At 38.4% G+C, this 6050-nt stretch overlaps 1 protein-coding gene across 1 annotated transcript in view; it reads right to left on the minus strand.

Annotated features, from left to right (window-relative positions):
* The window catches only part of MMP16 (matrix metallopeptidase 16), a 383499-nt gene that overhangs the window by 104543 nt on the left and 272906 nt on the right, over positions 1 to 6050 (minus strand). The window lies entirely within an intron of this gene.

Here is a 6050-nt window from a genome sequence, read left to right on the forward strand (position 1 = left end):
GATGCGTGCTAATTAGCAGGCACCAGCAGCTTTGGCATCACATGTATTCAGGGTCCCCTGTTTCAGAATGGTTACAGGGGTACTTTAACTAAAGCTTGTTGAACGACCTTTAGTTAAAGCACCTCCTCTGCCGTTTTCAAGTGCAGGATGCTGAATATACAAGATGCTACAGGTGCTTTAATTAGAATGGCTCCCAACAGCCACTCTAATTAAAGCACTCCTTCCCTCTGACACCAAAGGATGTGTGAAGATGCCCTAAAAGTCTAACTTGGCAAGTTTTCAAGAAAATAATATACGTTTGATAGCCATCAATTTGTGTTTCATGTGTACATTGTTTAAAGCTCAACATGGATTTCATTCTTACTGTTGACTTGCCATATTACAGATGCTAAAACTATGTTCTACAAAATGATCAGCAGGTTTTTTAGTTACACAGGAAGAAGAAAAAGATATTATAAATCTAATTTACTATTCTTTTTTGTTATTGCTTAATTTTCACTTTGTTATTTTACCAGCTAATGATACGAGTGATATTCTCTTCTGCTCTTCATCAGTTTAGCTTTTGGACTCATTTCAACAATGAAAAGTTAAACGTATGTAACAGTGTATTCTATTATAACTATCATATATATACGTATACACACACACATACACACACATATATATCGCACAGTTGTATAAATTGTATAAGGACGTATAGTGAAGGTTGAGCAAGTTTCAATCTAAGAGATCATTGCTTACAAGTTTCTAAAAGTGTTGCCATTCTCCCTGAAATGTGGTTGCCTTGATACTAGTCAGAGAACATATTGTAAGTTTAAATTAAAATGGTTAAGCCATTTTGAAAAAAAAAAGCAAAAAAGAGTAAAAAACACACATTCACACTTATATTTCTATAGAATATAGAGTGCATGTGCGTGTGTGTGTGTGTATTCACACACATACAGGGATGTATGGTTCATCCATTGTGCCAGTATAAAAACATTAAGAGTAAGAAACTTATTTTTCCCATTATCCAATGGGATATATATGTCTCTGTGTGCATGTCTGTGTTATAAACATAATATAGAATATAATGTACAATATAAATTAAATGTTACACATCTATTATTCAAAAACTTTCTTAAAACAGAACAGAGGATCAGTGGGAGACTTCAGATGCTTGAAATTTGCCAGGAAGATGCTTGCAAATGTAGAATGACTGTTCAGTGCTTCAGTGATAATGGACTGTGGTTTGTTAAAGTCACATGGAGTTAGAAAAAATATTTGGTATATGCACATGATTTCTTCTAATGTTTGATTCTGAACAGGCTTTTTAAAGTGTAGGAAAGTTAATTAGCATGATTAGTAATGGTGTCTGAAGAAAGTCATACCTTTAAAAGGAGTTCACCTTCCATACCATATACTGGTGCGTACATAGAAGGATAGATGGATGAATGATGGATGATATCCTATAGACTTACAATTGCATTTATTGTACCACGGAAAGCATTCTACTGCTATCTAGTAAACAGTTTGTTCAGGGAGGAATTTATCTGTCTTCATTTTCTTTTTAAAAGGCACTGATGAAAAGACCCTCTTTTGTTTCTCCACAATCAGCCACTGCACGTTCAGGGAATCTGAGGATTAGATTGACAGTATCTAAACTGCTAGCTACCAACCTTTCTACACACTGAAAAGGGAACCAGATAGAGATGGGAGAGGAGAGGTAATTGTAAATGCTGTTTTCTTTCAAAGATGTAGCAGTGGTTATGCTCCTATTGCACTTACACAGCTCAGAAGACACTATGCTTGTCTAGTTTCTGGCTCTGAGGAAACCCAGAGGAAGTAGTACACCTCTCTACAGTTTCCAATACCAGCCCTGCTAACTGATACTACATTATTCCATATGCCACATAATCATCCAGTGTAAAATTGTTTACTATACAGATCGTCAGATAGTCCTTATTATTTAATTTCTGCTATTTGGTTTATGTGTTTTTTTCTGGAAAAAGAAGCAGATGTAAATCAGTGTAAAGTCAGGATTATGAGATTTGATGCTTGGAGAAAATGTATTCAATAAAACTTAATAGTTGAAAAATTGGTGCCTTTTCGTACCATACTATAAAAACTCCAAATGATACATAACTTTTCCACTAAGGAATTTTTAAAAACACATTGCCATTGTTATAGTAATAAAATCTTTTTAAATGGTATGTTTTAAAAGTAATACTTTGATCTCAGCAGACTGTAGGGATGGACATCTTTAGAAACTACACATTTAAATTAGAGAACACTGAATTTTTCATCAGCATTTTGATTTTGAAAAGGAAATCTTCATAAATGCCCACCTTTAATCAAGATCTGTTTTCAAATTTGCACCTTCAAATTTGTGACTTAGAAATACAGCAGTCCTCTTTATGCCTCTGCAAATAACTAGGTAACTAAATAATGTTACCTCTGCCTTTAGAGGTCTCACTAATATTCCATATTGCAAGCACTGCAAATACAGCTGCAACTGTATTTATTTGTACTTGTCCTTCCTTCTCTCTCTGTTGCTGTTTTTAGTTGTTGCTGTGGGAACAATAAGCCAAAGAAGTGAGTTTTGCACTTCTTTCTGAAGGCTGTGAGAATGAACACATGCTGGGACTGAAGATTTGGATATGTATGAGCACAGAGCAGGTATCACACAGTTCCCTGCTTTCCTTCCCTGTTCTGTCCTCGAGGGTCACTCCTGGGAATAAAGTGTACCAGTTCCTACATTCAAAATGGCAATGTTAGAGGGAAGATGAAAAAAAAAAGTTTACTGTAATTGTACAGGGGTTTGTTTTTAGGTCACTCCATGAAGGTGCTGTGAGGTTAAGATTCTTACAGCTCTTAAACTGAAGGACTAACCTCCCCTCTCCCCCCGCCCCTTTCTCCCACCATCATCACTATGTGCTTTAAAACCCCATATAACCTATTATTAAATGAAACCAGTGTGATATTGTCAGGAAGGCCCAACTCCCGCTTTCAATATTCACAAAGGATGAAATTCACCCTAGCACAGAGGACTGTGGATCACTGGCAGCCCCACTATAAACCTTATACGAGATTTAATTTGTGTAGTTTTTGTGCCATCCCTCTGGACAGAGATGAATTTCATTCGGCCTTTTCTGAACTTCTAAGGGTGTTTTATTATTCTTCATTTTAATTCACATCCAGATCATTACAAATCAGGTTCAGAACCATAAGCTATATATAAGTGATCCAACAGCCACTTGTTTAGATTACACTTAGGCTTTTTAAATTTCAAATAATATGATTTTTTTGATACTATGGCATTTCACGATCAAAATACCTATTATAGTCTAAAATCTAGGACATTTTCTTGGTGCTCATAAATGAAAAAGATGAAAGGATGACAAATCCATTATTTTTGTTTTCATTTTTTTACAGCTGATCTATTTATATTGAGTGTTCTGATCCAGTTTAATGGAATTACTAGTGTGCTAAATCTGTCTCTATGAAAGAATATGTCTACACAACAAAATGAAGGTGTGGGTATAAAAAGAAAGGGTATCCCTAGTAAATATAACTAGCATGGGTATACTAACTAGGAAAACAGGGTTAGCTTCAGCACAAGGTAGCAACCAGCCTGGAAGCTCAATGGGAGCTCTGGGAACATACCCTAGTTACCACCCCTATGTCTAGGCTGGCTAAATGAAAACCAGCAAGGGTATGTTTACCTGTGCTACAATCACAAGTTTAGAACATAGCCCAGGACATGTCAGCCCTAGAAACTAAGGTCACTGTTGTTTTTATTTTTAAGGATATAATAATGTAAAATATAGATTTAGTTTCTCCTGTATGTACTGTAACTACATTAACAACCCCTTTGAAAAACAGAGTAACAGTGTACAGACCAAGATTTTATAATAGTAAATCTGCATATACAGGAATGGCTTACTGCCATAAAGAAATAGGAGCAGTCTATACCAGTCTAAGGCTGGTACTGGTATTAACAAGTTTATTATCCACATTAGAAGTTGCACCAGCACAATTACTTTGGTACAATTCACACCCCTCATCAGAATAGGTCTACTGAGGCAAAACCTGGGCAGATCATGCCTAATTGTAGACTCCCATTACTTTGGTTGTATTTCTATATTCATTTAGGACAAGAGCAAAACTTCCATTCATTGTAATAGCACTGTGCTTAAGTGAAAGTGATCTATATTTAAAAGCATTACATACTTGTAATTGATGTGAACAAAAGCTCAAAGAACATTACCAACCCATAGAAGGAACAGAAACATCAATATGCAAAAACTGTTGTGTTTTAAATTAGCTTGTTCTGTTTTGATCTCCCTTTTACAATCCTCTTCCTAAACTGATACATCAGTTCTAGATGCTTTGAGGCAGCAGTGCAGTGCTAGATGATTAGCACTTCCCAAGGCAAACCATTTAGTTAGGAACCTAAATATAGGCTAGAAAAGCCTGACCTATACACACACCTTTAGCATGCTCAAGTGAGGAATAATAGCAAAGGTGAGGACTACATGCACAAATTAACCTTTGCTTTTATTTACATGGGCATTATGATAAAGTCTGTAATTAGGAAATTATACATTGTTTCCCAAATATTAAAATACAGTATTATACTATTTTTCCTACAGCTCAAGGATGTCATTCATATTACGTGATAGATATTGAAGAAAACATAGATTCTGATATAATCCTTGCTTATGCATCACCCACCATACCATATCTACAGTGAATGAAGAATGAAATCATTTTGATGCTAAATATATATAGTAATATAGTCTATTGTATTATTTGAGCTGCCTCCATATTATGGAAGTCCTTGGCTCCCACCTCCACAAGGAGAATATGTCCTCAGGACAAAAGCAGGTAGCTGTATGAGGTTTGGAGATATGTAAAGATACTACTAATGTCCAGGGCCTCTGTCTAGGGACCCTGACATCAAGCAAAGAGCCTGAGATTGGTATGGATCTTTTTGACTGAAGAGAGCAATAATGAAGAACTCATTAAAATGACTCTTTTAGTCATAAGATGGAGAACACTTTCAGATAAGAAACACAGGAGTAAGGAAACCTAGGAGAAATAGGACATTTTATTTTTACACTGTATATTTCCCCAGATTTAAAATCTTCCAGATTCTTCTATGGATGTAGAGACAAGATAAAAGCAGAATTTCTTTATTCACTGCAAAGAAGATTTTTTTTTTGTTACAGTCCCAAGGAAATTATTTATGTATATATGGAGTGATGGGTTGCCAAAAGACTTTTTATAAGAAAAATATTGCATATAGACTATATATTTTAGTGAAGCTTAGGTTAATTATGAACCAGGCTAGGTTTGAAACTATAAATAGTAGGGGTACAATGATAGAGATTTTTGGGACCAATACCGATAGCTGATACTGATCTGATTTCCAATACAGCTGCCTCCAGCTGGAAAGTCCAGTGTGGTGGAAGTGGAGGGGAGGGGCGTGGGTGGACAGATCAATGACCCCCATGATGAGGTAGGGGGCAGGGCGAAGGGGGGTTGGCTCCCGCCACTGCTTGCACCCTGAGAGGGTGGAGGGGAGGGGAGAGCGTGCCCCAGAGCTGCATGGGGCAGAATGGGGTGTACTGCAGCTAGGGCTACATGGGGCTTTTCTTGGCAGGGGCTAGGCTCAGAGTGGGGGCTGGCAGCACTGGGAGGATGCTGTATCCACCCCAAATTTCATCACCGTTCTGCTCTCAGGGCTGCCACTGCCAGCCACAACCCCAGCTCAAAGCCCTGCATCCACCCACACACCAGGAAGAGCCAGAGGAGCGCTGGGCAGCTGACGGTGGCAGTGCTGGGAACTGAGCTGCGGTGAAATTTGGGTTGGATGCAGCATCCTCCCAGTGCCACTGGAGCCCTTTCCAATTCCTGACCCCAACAAGGAGCCTGCACAGCTCCGGCTGCAGCCCACCCCGTCCCACCCCACACAGATCCCAGGGCACGCCCCTCCGGTCCTCTCAGGGTGCAACCAGTAGCGGAAGCTGCCCCTCCCCCACCCTGCCCGGGCAGTGCCTACCCCC

Source organism: Gavialis gangeticus, unplaced genomic scaffold (assembly GCF_001723915.1).
Source record: "Gavialis gangeticus isolate Ggan-Ray unplaced genomic scaffold, GavGan_comp1, whole genome shotgun sequence".
Classification (NCBI taxonomy): domain Eukaryota; kingdom Metazoa; phylum Chordata; order Crocodylia; family Gavialidae; genus Gavialis; species Gavialis gangeticus.